The sequence below is a fragment of the Tenrec ecaudatus genome, chromosome 4 (genome assembly GCF_050624435.1).
Source record: "Tenrec ecaudatus isolate mTenEca1 chromosome 4, mTenEca1.hap1, whole genome shotgun sequence".
Taxonomy (NCBI): domain Eukaryota; kingdom Metazoa; phylum Chordata; class Mammalia; order Afrosoricida; family Tenrecidae; genus Tenrec; species Tenrec ecaudatus.
The window spans coordinates 137886968-137904855 of record NC_134533.1 but is presented as its reverse complement, the minus strand read 5'-3'; positions in this window follow the sequence as shown (position 1 = coordinate 137904855).

The window sequence follows — 17888 nt, the reverse complement described above, 5'->3', positions numbered from 1 at the left end:
ATATAATTTAACAAATTCTTGTGAAATTTTCATGACCTTTTAAATGAAGCAATCTACTAAAAAAACTAACTCAAATGAGAAATATGCCAAAGAATGACATAATACTATACATATTTAATGTATTATATTTGTAAATTGTACTTATGTTGAAATTTTTAAAAAATGTTACAATACTATTTTTTGCATTCTATGAAAATTTTTGTTGCTCCATATAGACCAAATTTTTAATCAAGTTTCGCCGCCCCCCCCATCGGTCAATGGGGTCCCGCTTTACCAATGTTAAAATCTGGTCACCTTATGTTGGACATATGGGTTAATGGGTTAATGTTGGACTTGTGGGCTTGGGCAGCACTGGGTTGGGATGTTTTCTTGATGCTCACTTAACCTTCATATAAAACTCCCTCTTATATATGAGTGTCTGTGGACTTGTTTCTCTGAAGTACCCAGACTGACACATTATGGTGCCTTGGGAGTGGGGTACTGGAGAAACAAATCATAAGATAGAGAGTAGATATTCATTTTACCTCTCCCTCATGGAAGTTTTTCTTCTTTGTCTAGCCAGAGGTCACATAAAGCCACACTGTTTACTCGGCTGTTTTTCTGGGGAAAATATGGGAAGTAGGAAAATAGAAAGTTTATAAGTCCACTTGCTTCAGCCATTAAAATGTGATCTTTAGATGGGTTTAAGCCATGCCTGTAAAAAAGCTTTGAAAAGATATGCCCCACCCAGTGCTTTGGAGTACTCAGGAAACAATGGCCTTTTTCAGAAGCTGGAAAAAATCTGGAACCATGAAGAAGACTCCCCTCTGGGACTGAATGTTAAAGGAAACCTGAGAGCAGGCGGAAATGCTTGCTAGGTGACCACATGGATCTACTTGTTGAGTGGAAATGGAAGAAATGCTGCAATAAAGAGACGGGTTGAGTTTGGCCACTGACACCTGTGGACTTGGTTTACAGGACAAAAAGAAGACGAGAGTGGGTTGAAGGGTTGACTGGCCTAAGGTTCATGACCTAGCACTAGGGGGCTAGGCTTGTTGAGTATTGGTGAAAGCCCGTGGTCTAAGGCGACCAATGGGCACCTTGTGGAGGTTGAGTGAGGCAGCCCACATTGAGTTGACCAGAACCCGACCAGCTGGAGATTTTTGAGCCTGTGAACTGGTGCATATTGTTGGTGACTTTATGGATGGCCTGCCCGGATTTGACTTTGCTTATGGATGCAGACTTCTCAAGGTTCCAACTGGAATGAAGACTCTTCATGTTGAAAAATATGATTGTCTTCTCAGAGAACTGGGTTGATGTAGTCAGCACTATATAAATTGGATACGCAAAATTGGGGGGAGATAAAGACATAGAGTGGTTGGCTTACAAACTTTCATAGGTGGGGGTGGAATTCACAAGATTATACGGTTAAGGTGTAGGTGTTACTTAATTGCAATTGTGAAGCTAAAGAATTATGTACAGGTGCCAGGTTGGCAAAGGGTGGATTGAGTTAGTTTATTGTGCCAACCTGGCCAATAAATACATGTGGGGTTAATTGAAGGGCAGAGAGATAAATGGCTTGGTGAGCCTTGCCTTTCTAGTTCTTGGGTCTCTTGCTTTGTGATGGTCGCATCAGGGTGCAACTGCCTAAGCCATTCCCTGCTTCAGCTGGCAAGGGTGATTTCCTGCAAGACATCCCCAAGGAGAAGCCTACCCACATGGACCTACCCCGATGCAGCCCTGGGTGCTGGAGCAGCCGTGTGGAGACCCCTGCCAGTGCTGAGATGCTTACACGTTCACTGACTCGGCTTTCCTCCTGCAGTCAGCATTGTTGCCTCTGTTTTGGGAGAGGGAGGAAGACTTTGTGGATTGGTGTTGGACATATGAGTGAATGGGTTAATGTTGGACTTGTGGGCTTGGGCAGCACTGGGTTGGGATGTTTTCTTGATGTGCACTTACCCTTTATATAAAACTCTCTCTTATAATGAGTTCCTGTGGATTTGTTTCTCTAAAGTACCCAGAGTAATACACTAACTATAAACCACCTCAAAACAATGTACCTGATAGATGCGCACACACAGAGTCTTTGGGTTAGCTGAGTCATGTGATTAAGGAGCTGAAACTCTTTGTATCTCTTTATCTATAAAGAATAATCAGTACTCTACTAACTTTATGAAACCTCAGTGGTGCTGCCTGGTAAGTGTTGGACTACCAGCCACACAGTCTGAGATCCAAACCCACCAGCTGCTCTTCAGGAGAGAAATGAGACAACCTGCTCCCCCCGGGGTCGCCGTGAGCTGGAAAGGACTTGATGGCAGTGGATGGGTAGTGCATTTTGTAGTACTAGTCCCAGAGCTCCTCCAATCTCTGCATCAGTTTCTAAGGTGAGAGGCCTGTTATTGTTAGGTGCTGCTGAGTGACTCTTGACTCAGAGCAACACTATGCACCAGCCTCATCACTGCTGTTGCGTTTGAGCCCATTGTTGCAGCCATTGTGTCAATTCCTCTTGTTGAGGCACTTCCTCCTTCTGCTTTGCCAAGCACGATGTCCTTCTCCACAGATTGGTCTCTTCTAATAACAGGTCCAAAGCACGTGACAAAAAGTCTCGCCATCCTTGCTCCTAAAGCACATTTTGGTTGCAGCAGTACATCGACAGGAAGCTGCCAGATATTCAGATTGGATTCATTAAGAGGTCAAGGGATATAACTGCTGTTGTCAGATGGACCTGGACAGAAAGGAGAGATATTTCCTAGTTTTTAATTGACTATACAAAGTCACTTGACTATGAGGACCAAAAAGAACTATAGATAACCTTAAGAAGAATGGGAATTCCCAGAACACTGTGCTCATGAAAAGCCTGTATAATGATAAAGAGGTAGTTTTGAAAAGAGGACAAGGGAATACTGCGTGCTCTAAAGTCAAGAAAGGTGTGTATCATGGTTCTTCTCATGATACTTATTCAATCTGTATGCTGAGAAAGTGGTTAGACATACCGTAGGGTGACAGTAATATTAAGAGATCTGTCTTGGAAGAAGTATAGCCAGAATGCTTTTTTTTCCCACTGTTGTGTCTCTTGTGCCTATCATTCCTGTTTGCTTTACTTTAAAAAAAAATCATTTTATTGGGGGGCTTGTGCAATGCTTATCACAATCCATACATCCATCCATGTGTCAAGCACATTTGTACATTTGTTTCCATCATCATTTGCTTTCTACTTGAGCCCCTTAATATCAGCTCATTTTTCCCTCCCTCCCCACTCCCCCATCACTCATGAACCCTCCATAATTCATAAATTATTATTTTGTCATATCTTACACTGTTTTACGTCTCCCTTCACCCACTTTTTGTTGTCTGTCCCCCAGGGAGGAGGTTATATGTAGAGCCCTGTAATCAATTCCCCCTTTCCACCCCACCTTCCCTCCACCCTCCCAGTATCCCCACTCTCACCACTGGACCTGAAGAACTCCTCCGTCCTGGATTCCCTGTGTTTTGGGTTCCTATCTGTATCAGTGCACACCCTCCGGTCTAGCCAGACTTATAAGGTAGAATTGGGATCATGACAGTTGGTGGGGAGGAAGCATTTAGGAACTAGAGGAAACTTGCATGTTTCATTGTTGGTACATCGTGCCATGACTGGCTCGTCTCCTCCCTGAGGCCCTTCTGTAAGACGATGTCCAGTGGCCTACAAATGGGCTTTGGGTCCCCACTCTGCACTCCCTCTCATTCACAATGATATGATTTTTCAATAGCATTGTGTTTTGAAAAGTCTGTTTAAAAGTTGATGTTGCATAACATTTTGCAACACTACAAAATAAAATGGGCAGTGAAAGTTTAAAATTTGCTATATACTGGTCTGATCTAACTGTGAATTTCCATGACCTAATAGGATATGCTGTGAAAGAAACTAAATGCTAGTTTCACAGCAGACCAAGGACTTCAGAATAAGGAACAGCTTGGTTTTGAAGCCCAAACTGAAAATTATGCAGAACAGAAGAAACTGCCAGGTGGCGACAGGGAGGGAAAGTCGTGTCAATCAATTCTGCAGGCCCGCTCACAGCGACAATTTGCACCCGAGTCTGTTTCCTCCCTGTCCTCTCATTTCTCCATCAAACCCACCACCAGAGGGGAGATTCGAACTCACCGCGACCCTATAGGACATAGTGAAACTGCCCCATGGAGCCATCATCGTAACAGACGCCAGCTGCAACATCTTTCTCCAGCAGAGTAGCCGGTGGGTTCAAACCCCTGACCTTCCAACGAACAGCCCAACACTTAACCCACTGTACCACCAGGCTCTTTATTTCCCAATTAAGGGAAAGAAAACTTAGACTATTTCCAATTCCGGAGGAGAGATACCTAAAACATGCCAGAAACCATGCATTCAACACACATGTATTTAACAGTTATTGCATGCCAAGAAGTGGGGGCCTTGGTGATACAAACATACATATCTAAGACCTCTGTGAACTGGCGGATACTCAACCCACACATGTCTTCTCTAAGCTTAAACAGCATGCTTCCCAGACATGCTTCCCTGACTCCTCTTGATCTCCACTTCTGCTGTCTTTCAAAGATTCGCCAGACTTGCAATTACTCCTTTGGTGTGTGTATCAAGTACACCGTCTGCTTTTTGAGCATTGGAGCCGGGCCACTGGCCGCGCGACCACATTATGCCTCGGTGTTTAGGGAAAGCTCAGCGTGCTTGTGCTGACTGGATGGGAGTGCTGCACGCGAGCACATCCTGGGGTAGGACACAAAAAACAACTCGCTGCGATTGAGTCGATGCCCACTCATAGTGACTCTATAGGACAGTGCAGAACTGACTATGTGAGTTCCCGAGATTGTAACTGTTTACAGGAGTCGAAAGCCCCATCTGTGTCCTGCGGATCAGCTGGTAGTCTCGGATTGCTGACTTTGCAGTTAACAGCCCACTGTGTATCCACTAAGCCATCAGGGCTCCTTCACCGCTTGGGAGGAGCCCCCCAACCCAAACTCATTGCTAGGAGTTGATGCTGACTTGTAGAGACCCTATAGGACAGGATAGAACTGCCAGGCTCCTGTGCAAGGAGACAATGTACAAATACATCCCGTCTCTCCTGCCTGCAGGTCTGCAGGCCAAACAAAGGGGGAGGGGAGAGGAAGTTCCACTACAGTTAAGCCCGCATGCTATCCTCTCCTGTCAGGTGGGTTTAAATTCGAGGTGACTCTATGTCGAGTGGAATTGTACTCCTTGGTGTTTTCAACGGCTACTTTTTCTGAAGTCAATTACCAGGTCTTTCTTCCAACGCACCAGAAGCCCTATGGGTCCACGTGCCCTTGGGATAGGAGCCACCACTCTTTCACTTATTAGGTGGAGTGTGTTTAATCATTTGCACTACCCAATGGCTCCAGGTTTGGGTTCCCATTGCCATCAAGTCAATTCCAACTCTGTTTTTTTAATAAATCATTTTATTGGGGCTCTTACAGCTCTTACAGCAATCCATACATCAATTGTATCAAGCACGTTTGTACATTTTATTGGGGGCTCGTACAACTCATCACAATTCATACATCCATCCATTGTGTCAAGCACTGATGACAACAAATGTACACATGGGCTTGACTCAATTCCAACTCTTAATGACCCTACAGGACCGAGTAGAATTGGCTAGGCTCCAAGATTTTGATCTTTCTCTCACTGAATAGTTGATGGGTTTGCCCTGTCTAAAGCTGATGCTCCTCTACCTGTCTACTAGGATGTAGTTGTAATCCTGGAAATGTTGATACCAGTATTTCAAATACCAGCAGGGTTATCCATGGTAGGTAGGTTTCAGATTAAGAAAAAGTAGGATGAAAGAAAGAGCTGGTGATTTACTTCCAAAAATTAGTCAATGAAAAATTTAAGGATCACAATTGTCTGGTTTGCTTAGTTTGAATATGAGATTAGGAGGATTGATCGCTGTAGGAAGTCATTATCGTTTGATGAGTAAGACCAGCGAGCATGAGGGAGATCCTAGGTGAAACCGAATGGCCCAGTAGCCACAACACTAGACTCAACCTGCCGATGATCCTGAGGATGACAGTGGATCCCATACACTTTTGCTCTGTTGTATGAAGTCTCTGTGAATAAGAGTTGACTTGATGATAGCGATCAATCAAGAAGCTTGGAGGCATAATGAGTAACAGATTAAGCTGCTAACTTAAGTCCAGCATTTCAAGCCCACCATCCACTCTCAGGGAGAAAGATGAGGCTTTCTTACTTTCATAAGCATGACAGTCTCAGAAATCCAAAGGGGCAGGGTTACTATGAGTCAGAATCAACTTGATGGCAGTGGTTTTTTGAGATTTCTAGCTATCTAAATCTGATGTGAGATACTACTTTCTGCACGTGGACCCACAGGACTTCTGGATTAAACCAAAAACCAAACTTACTGAATTTCCCCGTGGGTTTCTGAGACTGTACCTCTTTAGTGGAATAGAAAATCTCATCTTGCTTCTGCGGAGTGACTGGTGGTTTCAAACTGCCATTCTCACAGCTAGCAGCCCAACAGGTAACCACTACGCCAAATGTTAATATGATCCAGAGCAACTTAGAATCTTGTTAAAATCCAGATTGTTGTTCTGTGGGTCTGGGGGAGGGGGGTGTCCTGTTGTTGGTTGCTGTCCCCTGGACTTCAACTCATGGCAAAGCCCATGTGTACAGAGCAGGGCTGGTCAAGGCGGATCTTTCAGAAGCACATCACCAGGGTGACCTTTTAAGGTGTCTCTGGGTGGGTTTGCACCCCAACCTTCTGGATAGCAGTCAGTGTGCCATCCTGGGATTCTGGGGCAGGGAGCATTTCCAATAATGCTGATGCCAGTGCTTCTGGGCTCCACCCCTTACGATGAGCAACCAGGTCTGCAGCGGCGCCCCTCTGTAAGCATTCCAAAGGAACTGACAGAGACTGACAAAGGAAGTAAAACTTGTTGTTAGGTGCCACGGAGTTGGGTCTCCCTCATTGTGACCCTATGTACCACAAATCGAGCACTGGCCCAGTCCTGCCCATCTCCACAACTGTGGGTCTGCTTGAACCCACTTTTGCAGCCATTGTTGGGGGACGACCTGAGGGGCTCATCTTCTGGCACCAATATGACAATGTTCTGCTGCTTCTCGTGAGCTTTTCAGTACCCACGATGTTTTCATGCCATCCATAAGGTTTTCAGCAGCTAATTCCTTGGAAGGGGACAACCTCCTCCTCCTTTGTTGTCTGGGAGCTCTGCTGAAAACTGTTACACTCTGATGACACTGCTGCCATTTGAAAATACCAGCGGCTGCCTTCCAGCAGCACCCCCCCCCCCGCCCCCAGCATGGCCAGTGACAGAGAGGGCTGGGGACACTGAAGAGAAGGCATTACGCCTAGGCCTCCTCTTCCAGACAGTGCTGTTTGTGCTTTGCTGACCTTCACAGGAAAGAGCAGACCCAAGACCTAGTAATTCCGTTATTAGGACAGTGGAAGAATTTCAACCCTTGCTTTTCCCTTTTTCTTTCTCTCTGCATTTTTCTCTTTTAAAAATTAACTTTCAATTGTGAACTTGGTGGGGCTTCACATATCATCATTTTTGCATTCAGCAACTTAAACATCTTATCAAGCCTTCCGATGGCTTGCCTGTCTCCCAGCTTTTGTGTCTTTCTCTCTCTTTGAAGCCTTTTTTCTTATGAAATATTTTATTCATCCTAAAAATATAAAATAAATGTGCGCCATAAGAACAATGATAAACTCTTAAAATGGAATTGCCGACGGTCCTGAGGCCTAGGTGTGCCCCTCATGCACTCCTCTGTCTTCCCACATTCAAAGTAATTCATCCTGAATTAGGTCATTACATTGTTCCCTTTGCATTTGTTTCTTATGTATTTTATGGAAAACCATAGATATGTATTTCCAAATAATATATTGCTTAGTTTTCTGTTTTTGATTTTATATGTTTTGAGTCAAAGTATATTATTTATCAGCTGGTTATTTTCTTTGTTCAACATTGTGTTTGAGAGATTCATCTGTTTTAATGGTGGAGATCATTCATTTTAACCAACTACAGGGGAACCATTGTATGAAAATGACAAAAGTGCACATAATCCATTCTTTTTTTAAAGCCTTTGGGCTATATTAAAGTTTTGGCTAGGCCCAGTTGTTTGCCAGTTACTGCCAGTTCCAGTTAACACCTAGTAATTCTCATGAGCTAATCTAACACAATATAATATAATCACAGCCAATCAGTTGTAAGCCTCCATAATGGGTAAGATTAGGGTCGAACACAACACCTTTAATCAATTAATCATCCTGGAGGTGCAGTCTGCTTCCAATATAAGTAGACACAATGGAAAAGCTTGCTTGCTTTTTGCTGGGTCTGGATCCTGCATCTGTCTCATAGTTCTCTTTGGACTTGAGTCAACTGCCTGCCATATTAATAACCTACTGACTCTGGATCCATTTGATTCTCTGTTCACAAGCCTGACATGCTGACCTTGTATTAATTCACCTCTGCAAGCATCAACCTGTGGCCTTCCTGCTGATCTCGGGCTCATCAGTCCCCACAGCTAGCTACAAGAGTCAGGAGAAGCCTCCAGCTAACATCTGATCCATGGACTTAGAACCTGCCTGCATTTGAATTTTGCTGCTTCTACAACTGTGTGGCCATTTTCTTGATAGAAATCTCTCTCTCTATGTACACATATGTACATCATTGGTTTTGCTTCTCTAGAGAACAAGTACAAAACAACATTTCTTTACCTTTTTTTTCCTTACTACAAAATCTGATGCATATGAAAGGTACCATAGGATCTTAAATTAAATCTGGAGTGAGAATCAAAATATTTGGCAGCTGGTAATACACACATATTTGCTGTTTCTCCAGTCCAACTCTCATCCCTGAGACAAATTCTGTTGTACAAAGGGGTTTTTTGGAGAAAGGATTCCAAGAAGCAGGAGTTGGAGACCAGAAAGCGTGGAACATGAAGGAGGGAAAGAGAGTCCAAGGTATGTTCCTAAGATGATCACTCCTGGAGACTGGCAGAAGAATCTGCTGGGTGCTGTGAATGGCACCCCTGCAGGACGGGAACCAAAAACCCACCTGTTGCTCTACAATCAAATCCAACCCATGGCAGAGTGGAACCGCACCATAGTGATCTCTTGGCTATGTTAAGGTCAGGACAAAAATCTTAAAGGAAGCACATCACCTGGCCTTTCTTTCATGGCACCATGCAGGGGCTTCAAGTGGTAAACTTCTAGGTCAGTAGTCCAGGGCTAAGGATAGGAATCTTCTGAGGGATGTGAGAGGGGTTTATTAATCCATTGTTTAAAAACTTCTCTCCAAGAGCAAAAGGAGCCCCCGTGGTGCAGTGGGTTAAACACTGGACTGCTAAACAAAAGACCAGTGGGTCAAGCCCACCAGCTCGTCCCTGGAAGAAAGATGTAGCAGTCTGTTTTGGTAAACATTCAAGCCTTGGAAATCCCACAGGGAAGGGTCTACTTTGTCCTACATGATGGCTATGAGTTGGGCAAGTCACTTGGTTTTTGGATCTTCTGGGGTTTAGTTAACACTACTGTCTGTCTTAAGTTGAGTCCTCTAAAGAAGCAAACCCAGCGAAACTCATATTCATATATATAACAGTTTTTTGACATATAATTCATGTACCATACAATTCAGTGGTTTAAGTATTTCTTAAGTTGTAGAGTCACCACCATAATCAATTTTTGAACTTTAAAAAATTTTTGTGCTCATTGTTATTAGCCCCCCATTTTCATGTAGCCTACTTTGTTGTAGCCCTAAGAAACTATTAATCTAGGTACTGTCTCCATAGATTGCCCTATGCTGGGTTTCATACAAAGAAAAGTATACAAACTCCCTCAACAAAAATGACAAAATAAAACACAGAAAAGCCTCAATCCTCCTCAAAGTAGAAAATAATAAAAACTAGAACAAATTAAAATTGAGTCAAAAGGGAAAACAAATTTTACCTAATTGGGGAGTGGTGGGGGGCGGCGAAAATGAGGAACTGATGCCAGGGGCTTAAGTGGAGAGCAAATGTTTTGAGAATGATGAGGACAATGAATGTACTAATGTGCTTTACACAATTGATGTATGTATGGATTGTGATAAGAGTTGTATGAGCCCACAATAAAATGATTTTTAAAAAGAGCTGTTAAGATCCCCCAATAAAATGATTTTTTAATAATAATTTAAAAAGTAAAAAGAGAACTCATGGAAAAAAATCTTTAGCAATGCTACAATGTACAAGTAATCTCTAAAATCTATAGAAAACTTTAATACCTTAGTAAGAAAAAAATAACCTAATTAAAAAATGGACAAAGTACATGAATAAAATGCTTCAAAATGACGTTCAAATGGGTAATAAATACATTAAAAATGCTCATGATTTAGTCTGCTGAGGGGAGGGTATTGTTTATATCTCCACAGGAAAAGAGGGACTAGACTTTAACCCGGTGCTCAAAGATGTGAATGCAACATGCCGGCATTAAGCAGAGAACCAGTAGAGAGGTCTGAGCGGCCAGCCCCAATCCCCCCAGAAGAATTTACTTCAGAGGACAACACTGAAACTACAGCTCAGGGAGAGAGGCATGTCTGATAAGAGCACACAGGCGCAAATGAAGGGGGAGGAAGAGAGAGTAGAACACATCTTGGCCTAACAAGCCTTGAGGACAATATTTCTGCTCAGAGCAGCCAATGCACAGGGAGAACCATATGATAGGCCCTGCTACGAGACATGATAACCCTCACTGACCCATACCCCCACAAGGAACAACACTGGAGACACAGTGTGGGAATTGCGCCAAATTTGACCCACTACACCGAGGCAAAACACTAAGGGCATGCAACAGAACAGCAAAGGGAGCAGAGCAAAGAAGTTCTGAGGGAGTGGCAAAAATAGACTTTGGGGCCAGGCGATGGCACCCCATGAAACTCCACCAGAAAACACTCCTAAAGGTCAACAAACAGACCCTGAACTATTTACAGGTTTTTCTTTCTTTTTTTTGTTTTGTCATTGGCTTTTTGATGTTGGTTGTTTTGTTTTATTTTCTTTTGTTGCTTTGTTTTACTCTGTCTTGATTTTTGTGCATATTATTATAGAAGGTAGGCGGGATAAACAATATGGAGGAGAAAACTATGGGGCCGATGGTTCTGGGGGGACATAGGAGAACGGGAGGTGGAGGAAAGGAAGTGGGTGTTAACAAACCCAGGGACAAGGAAACAAGAAGTGACTCAAAATCAATGGCAAGGAAGGTGTAGGAGACCTGGTAGGGCTTGTTCAAGGGCAATGTAACCGAGAGGAATTACTGAAACCCAAATGAAGGCTGAGCATGATAGTGGTACAAGAAGAAAGTAAAATGAAATAGAGGAAAAACTAGGAGACAAAGGGCATTTATAGAGGTCTACATATAGGCATGTACATATGTAAATATATTTATATATGATGGTAGGGAAATAAATCTATGTGCATATAATTATAGGTTTAGTATTAAGGTAGCAGATGGACACTGGGCCTCCACTGAGGTATTCCATCAATGCAAGAACACTTTGTTCTATTAAACTGGCATTCCATGATGCTCACCTTCCTGACATGATTGCTGAAGACAAAGCAGGTGCATAAGCAAATGTGGTGAAGAAAGCTGATGGTGCCTGGCTATCAAAAGATATAGCATCTGGGGTCTTAAAGGCGTGAAGATAAATAAGTGGCCATCTAGCTATGAAGCAACAAAACCCACATGGAAGAAGCACACCAACCTGTGTGATCACAAGATGTAAAAGAGATCAGGTATCAGGCATCAAAGAAAAAATCATATCATTGTGAATGAGGGGAAGTGCAGAGTGGAGACCCAAAGCCCATTTGTAGGCAACTGGACATCCACTTACAGAAGGGTCGTGGGAGACGAGCCAATTAGGGTGCAGTATAGCAATGATGAAACATACAACTTTCCTCTAGTTCTTTAATGCTTCCCCTTCCCTCCCCCACTATCATGATCCCAATTCTACCTTACAAATCTGACTAGACCAGAGGATGTACACTGGTACAGATATGAACTGGAAACACAGGGAATACAGGACAGATAAACCCCTCAGGATCAATAATGAGAGTAGCGATCTCAGGAGGGGAAGGGCTAGGTGGGGTAGAAAGGGGGAACTGATCACAAGGATCTACATATAACCCCTTCCCTGGAGGATGGACAACAGAAAAGCGGGTGAAGGGAGACGTCAGGCAGTGTAAGATATGACATAATAATAATAATTTATAAATTATCAAGGGTTTGTGAGGAGGGGGGTGGGGAGGGAGGGGAAAATGAGGAGGTGATACCAAGGGCTCAAGTAGAAGAAACGTGTAACGTTTTACCTAATTATGTCTGTGTCAATTCATTTTCCAATGCATTCTGCCTGAGGGCAAAGCTATTCACATTTTTGAACAATGATCTGAGGAAATTCAATGGCAGCTTAATTCATGTGGGGACTCTACAAATGGATTTTGGGCTTTAACTGTCATCCATAGCCTTCTGTAAACGGGGTTAAACTCCAATACAATTCCCTCCTCTGAGCTTGGATTTTATTATTTACAATCCTTGAATCACTTAGCTGGTGTGCTTCTTCCATGTGAACTTAGCTGACACCTCACTTGGATGACTGCTTGTTTTAAGACAAGTTTTTAAGACATCCCAGATGCTCTTCTTTCTGATAGCTAAGCACTGCCTGATTTCTTCATCCCATTTTGCTATGGGACCCACTTCAGTGATCACTTCATGAGCAGGGCTGCGTCGTAAGAACTGTTTGTTTTTAGGTTAGGTCTTACAGTTAAGTGTGAGATCAAAATTCATTATATATATATCCCTGTTCCACATCAATGGTAGGATTACCAGCCCTTTGAGAGATAATATAAGTAAACTCCATGATGTCTTCAGTGGTCAATCTAACAATAGTGTCATTAAACTAGCCAGTGGTATATAATTTTAAACACTATTGAGATAAGGGGAATCTTCCTCTATGTGAAATCTATTTAGAGCAAAATACATGGTGTGTTGGCCTTTGTTGTCTAGAGAAATAAAACCAGTGACACTTGTGTATGTATAAGAAATAACTTTATATCGAGAAAGCAGCCCAGTCCAGTCCAATTCAAGTCCCCGGGTCTGATGCTCGCTGGGCCCCTCTTTAGACTCATATAGCTGAAGGTCAGTTGTTCTCAGCCTTCCTAATGCCATGACCCTTTAATACAGTTCCTCATGTTGTGGTGACCCCCCAACCATGAAATTATTTTCGCTGCTACTTCATAACTGTCATTTTGCTACTGTTATGAACCTGGTGACCCCTGTGAAAGGGTCGTTCGACCCCCAAAGGGGTCGAGACCCACAGGATGAGAGCCGCTGGGTGCAGAGTCCAATAGATCCAAGGTCAGTGGGAACATGACAGGGTAGTGAGCGCTCATGTGTTGGCTCCCCATGTCAATGAGCCACATGGGCCTGCACTTGGAGGCAGACGCAGTGCAGAAGCAAGCTAGAAGGCAAAGGGGCAGAGAGAAGCAAAGTTCCCAGTGTCACTCTTATAAAAAAGCACCACCTCCCTGGAGGCATCGTGAGGCTGTGACCCGATCGACAGTGTGGACACTTTGGCATAGGTGCGAGCCGATAGAAAATCTAACTGTCTCACGTGGCATGTTCACTTACACATATTTTTTTTTTGCATCAGGTCCTCTTTATTTTTCCCCCTTACTTACACATATTTTTAAAACAGGTGAAAAACAGTTTGGAGAAATAAAAAAGAAACAAACTGAATGAGGTTGAAGAAAACCATGAAGGCCAGACACGGGCACAAAATTCAATAACATTCACTATGGCAGAACTAAGACTGTGGCAAATACATGGGGTCTTAAGTGCCTACTACTGAATGAGCTCAAAAGCACGAGGTTTGTAGCAAGGCTGCGTGTAAGGAGTGAATTCCTTATGGAGACTGCACGTAGGTCCATGTCCTTCGCTAACTCATTTGAGGTACAAACTCGGAGGGTCAAGACCTCTTTAACGTTGAAAAGCAAGGGGGTTACTCTGAGGATTAAGGCACGTGTGGCCCAGGCCCTGGTATTTTCAGTCACCTCAGATGCATGTGAACATTGGACACTAGCTATGGTTGACCAAAGAAGAATCGATGTGTCGGAACTGAGGTGCTGCGAAGAATGTGGAAACTATCATGGGCTGCCGAAAGAACAAAGAGATCTGCCTGCGAAGTACAGCCAGAATGCTCCTTAGAAGCAAGGAGGGCGAGACTTTGTCTCACATACTTTGATCATGTTGTCAGGAGAGACCAGCACCTGGAAAAAGACCTCACGCACGTTGAAGGAGCAGGGCAGTGTAAGAGAGGAAGCCCTTCCACAAGGCAGGTTGACGCAGTGGTGGCAACCATGGGCTCAAACATAAGGGTGGTGAGGGTGGCACAGGACCCTGCCCTGCGGCACGTCTGGCTGCGGTGCATCGGAACAGCAGCAAGGGTGAGCTCCTTCAGGCTAACCCACTGCCTGCACAGCAGTCCGTCTGGACTGCCCTTAGAGGGCTGCATGGACAAGGGGAACGGATGTGAAGATGAAACTCACGACGCTTCCTGCTGTGCCAGGGTAACCAAGTCCTCCTTCTCCACCCCCGGAATCCCCTGGCTTCTGCCAGTCCCCGTGAAACGGTGGGAGTGAGTGTGCAAGTCAACTAAAATCTCATACCTGTCACAAGTTCTTGGGGATTTAGCTAGAATGCTGATAGACCTGGCCTTCTGGAAGAGAGAGGACAGAGGTCACAGGGGCCAGGATGAGGAGCAAAAAGATGACTCCCTGCAACCTGGCATCCAACGCTCCTCCTGCCCAAGTGGTGGGAGAGGGGAAAGGCAACAAGAGGCCCCTACTCTCCCACCACACATGTCGAGGCTGATCAGTGAGAGAGAAAATGAACACAAGCTGCCAAGTGGAGCTTTGGCTATTGCTCTCTCCCTGGGCAGGAAGAGGAAGGAGGTCATGATGATGATGGAGCACAGGTGCCCTGGCATCACAGGAAAGCCATAGACTGTGCTATTCCGTCAAAAACCCTTTAAGCTAAATAATCAGGGTAGATCAAGAGGATATAGAGCTTTGAACAGGCCTCAGACATTGGAAGCTCGTTAGGTTGGGCCCCATTCCAATGCTTGAAATGGAAAGTAGAGCCTTACTTACTGGCCAGGAACTGCTGCCTTCCCTCCCACCCGCAGCTGCTTTTTGGGAGAACTTCCATCAGGGCGCCAGGCAAGGTCTCCCAGTCCCAAGGAGGAGCAAAGGTCGTACATCCTTCCCTGGTGTGCTACAGAACGTCAGGGAGACAAGAGCCCAAGCGTTGGTGGCTGTGTGCCCGGCTTACCAGTCTACCAGGCCCACGAAGCAGGGGCTTGGGCAGGGTGCTCAGAACTAAGATGTAGCTAAGATGACCTTTTTGGTCGGAGATTTTTGAGGGAATTTGATGTATTGCTCTTGATGCTTCTAATCTGAATGCTTGGTAGAATTTGTCTGGGCTCGGCTGGCCCTTCTCTCCTGTGGCACCAGACTCTAGGCGCGGGAAGGAGCCCCATGGAGAAGAACACAACAGCCATGCTATTTCCCGACATGGGTGGGTCGGGATTCAGATGAGTGCCTCTACCTTCCCCTGCCCGGCGCTCACCAACGTGATGATGTCCTGATGGTCCGGTGCCACTCGCTGCCATGTCATCCCACCTCTGCCAGCGGACTGATAAACCCTGATAAATGCAGTTGTTCCTGGGCACCACACAGGCAGGCCCACTATGTGCTCAATCCCTTTGGAGATCTCCGAAAACTGCTTTCCTCTGATCCCTTATCATTGGACTTGTGGAGTATTAGGACAGTATGTTCCAAACGTGGCCACTTTGCTCAGGCCTTTTTCTTTGAAACAAAGCTCGACGCCTTGCCACCAACTTGCAGCTGACTCACAAGGACAACGTAGAACTGCTCCTGGGGGTTTCTAAGACTCTAACTCTTTCCGGGAGGAGAGTCTCATCTTTCTCGTGTAGTGCGGCGGTCGGTTTCAAGCTGCTGACCTTGTGGAATACACACTGTGTTAGTCTGGGTGCACTAGAGAAACAAATCCATACACACTCATATGTGTCTAAGAAAGAGCTTTGTATACAAGAGCAGTTGAATATTGAGAAAACATCCCAGCCAGTCCAGATCTAGTCCATAAATCCAATATCAGCCCATATGTCCGATACCAATCTATAAAGTCCTCTTCAGACTCAGGAAACACATGCCATGACGCTGAATGCAGGAAGATCACCGGCCAGTGGGTGGGAAGTCTTGTGGATCCAGTGGTGGTGTAAGCATCTCAGCGCTGGCAGGGGTCTCCATGTGACTTCTCCAGCTCAGGGCACTAGCGTAGTTCCATGTGTCTTGTCAGTAGAGAGTCTTTCAGGGAGTGAGCAGAAAGAGAGAATGTGTGTTTGCTGCCTCCACGGAGGAAGTACAGGAGTTTCCAGAAGGCCATACCACAGAGAGGCCTCATTGGCTATTTTCTGATTGACAGACTAGACTCCACCTCTACACACTCAATCTTCAAATTGACACCAGATTACGTAACTTCCACCCCCTCCAACATGCAACCACTACTTCTCAGGCCACCTCCTTTAATAGCCCTTTTTATTAGCTTACTTCAAATTCAGCACTTTGAGCGGGGCCACCATCTCTCTGCTGGAAGCTCTCCAGCAAATTGTGACGCACTCCACACTTTTTTGAGACCCCCTCCAATTTGACTGATCCTTTGTGCTATCAGCCTGGGGTATGAAGTCGTAACACTGACTGGAGTTCCTGGTAATGGGAGGCAGCCTGCACCTGGGACACCCCTTAGGGTTTGAGACTGATTGCTTTCCTGCCACCGCTGTCAGGGATTCTCCTTGTGAAAAGCAGCTAGCAGTTTGCTGTTGGGTTTTGTCAACACTGCAGCCATGGGAGGCCCAGGACTGCCAGTGCTGCTGCTGCAGGTTGACTACTGCGATGAGGGGGGCTCCAGAGCCCCCCTCTTGTAAATGAAAATGGTATCTGGCCCACACTGGGCTGCGTCAAATGGTCTGTTTATATGGAAAAGTGGCAGATATCCCTTTGGGAGAAGCTTTATCCCATTTCACTACTAGAAAAAGCTGGTGCTTCAATAGGACCTTTAATTCACAACGGTCCCCCTTTGTACCTGGGCCAGGTTGACGGGTGGTTTTGCTAAGTATTGACTGGGATGATTTGGTCCTTCAACCTCAGTGCTGGGAAAGCAGAAGGAAAAGTGATACGGCTATTGTGCCTAAGGCTGTGCTTGGACTCCAAACCAATATGACCCTGGATGAGTCTGACAGTGTTTTGTGGATTCGTATGCTGCTGTTAATGTTCTGTTACTCTGCCACTTATAAATCCACCGACTGGCCAACTAAAGCCACCACTATGTGAGGTCATACAGTCATCTGGGTGCTTCATACAGGTGTCCGTAGTGAGTCCATTTTCTGATGAGACCACCTAGAACCATGTTGCTGGTTGAGGCTGGACTGATTAGACGGTCACTGCTCTCTGGCTCCACCAGGGCACTGGACATGGTGACACAAGGGGCACAGAGTAAAGGACTCCATGTTTCAGATGCAGAAGCTTCTCCTGACTCCTGGCCAAGCTGACCCGATTGTTCCAAGTAAGGAAGGACACACTGCCAGGCTGCTGTGCTCCTAGGAAATGCACCACGGAAGGTCCTCCATCCCCTCCTGGGGCTGTAGGTGGCGCTTCAGCACTATGGACACTTTCTCAGGATGTAGTCTTGCTGTCTAGTCAGATCCTCTGTGTCTGGCACAGCGACCTGTGGCAAGTGTTTGCTTTCAGCAATATGACAAATGGGCGAACATTCCAGATAACG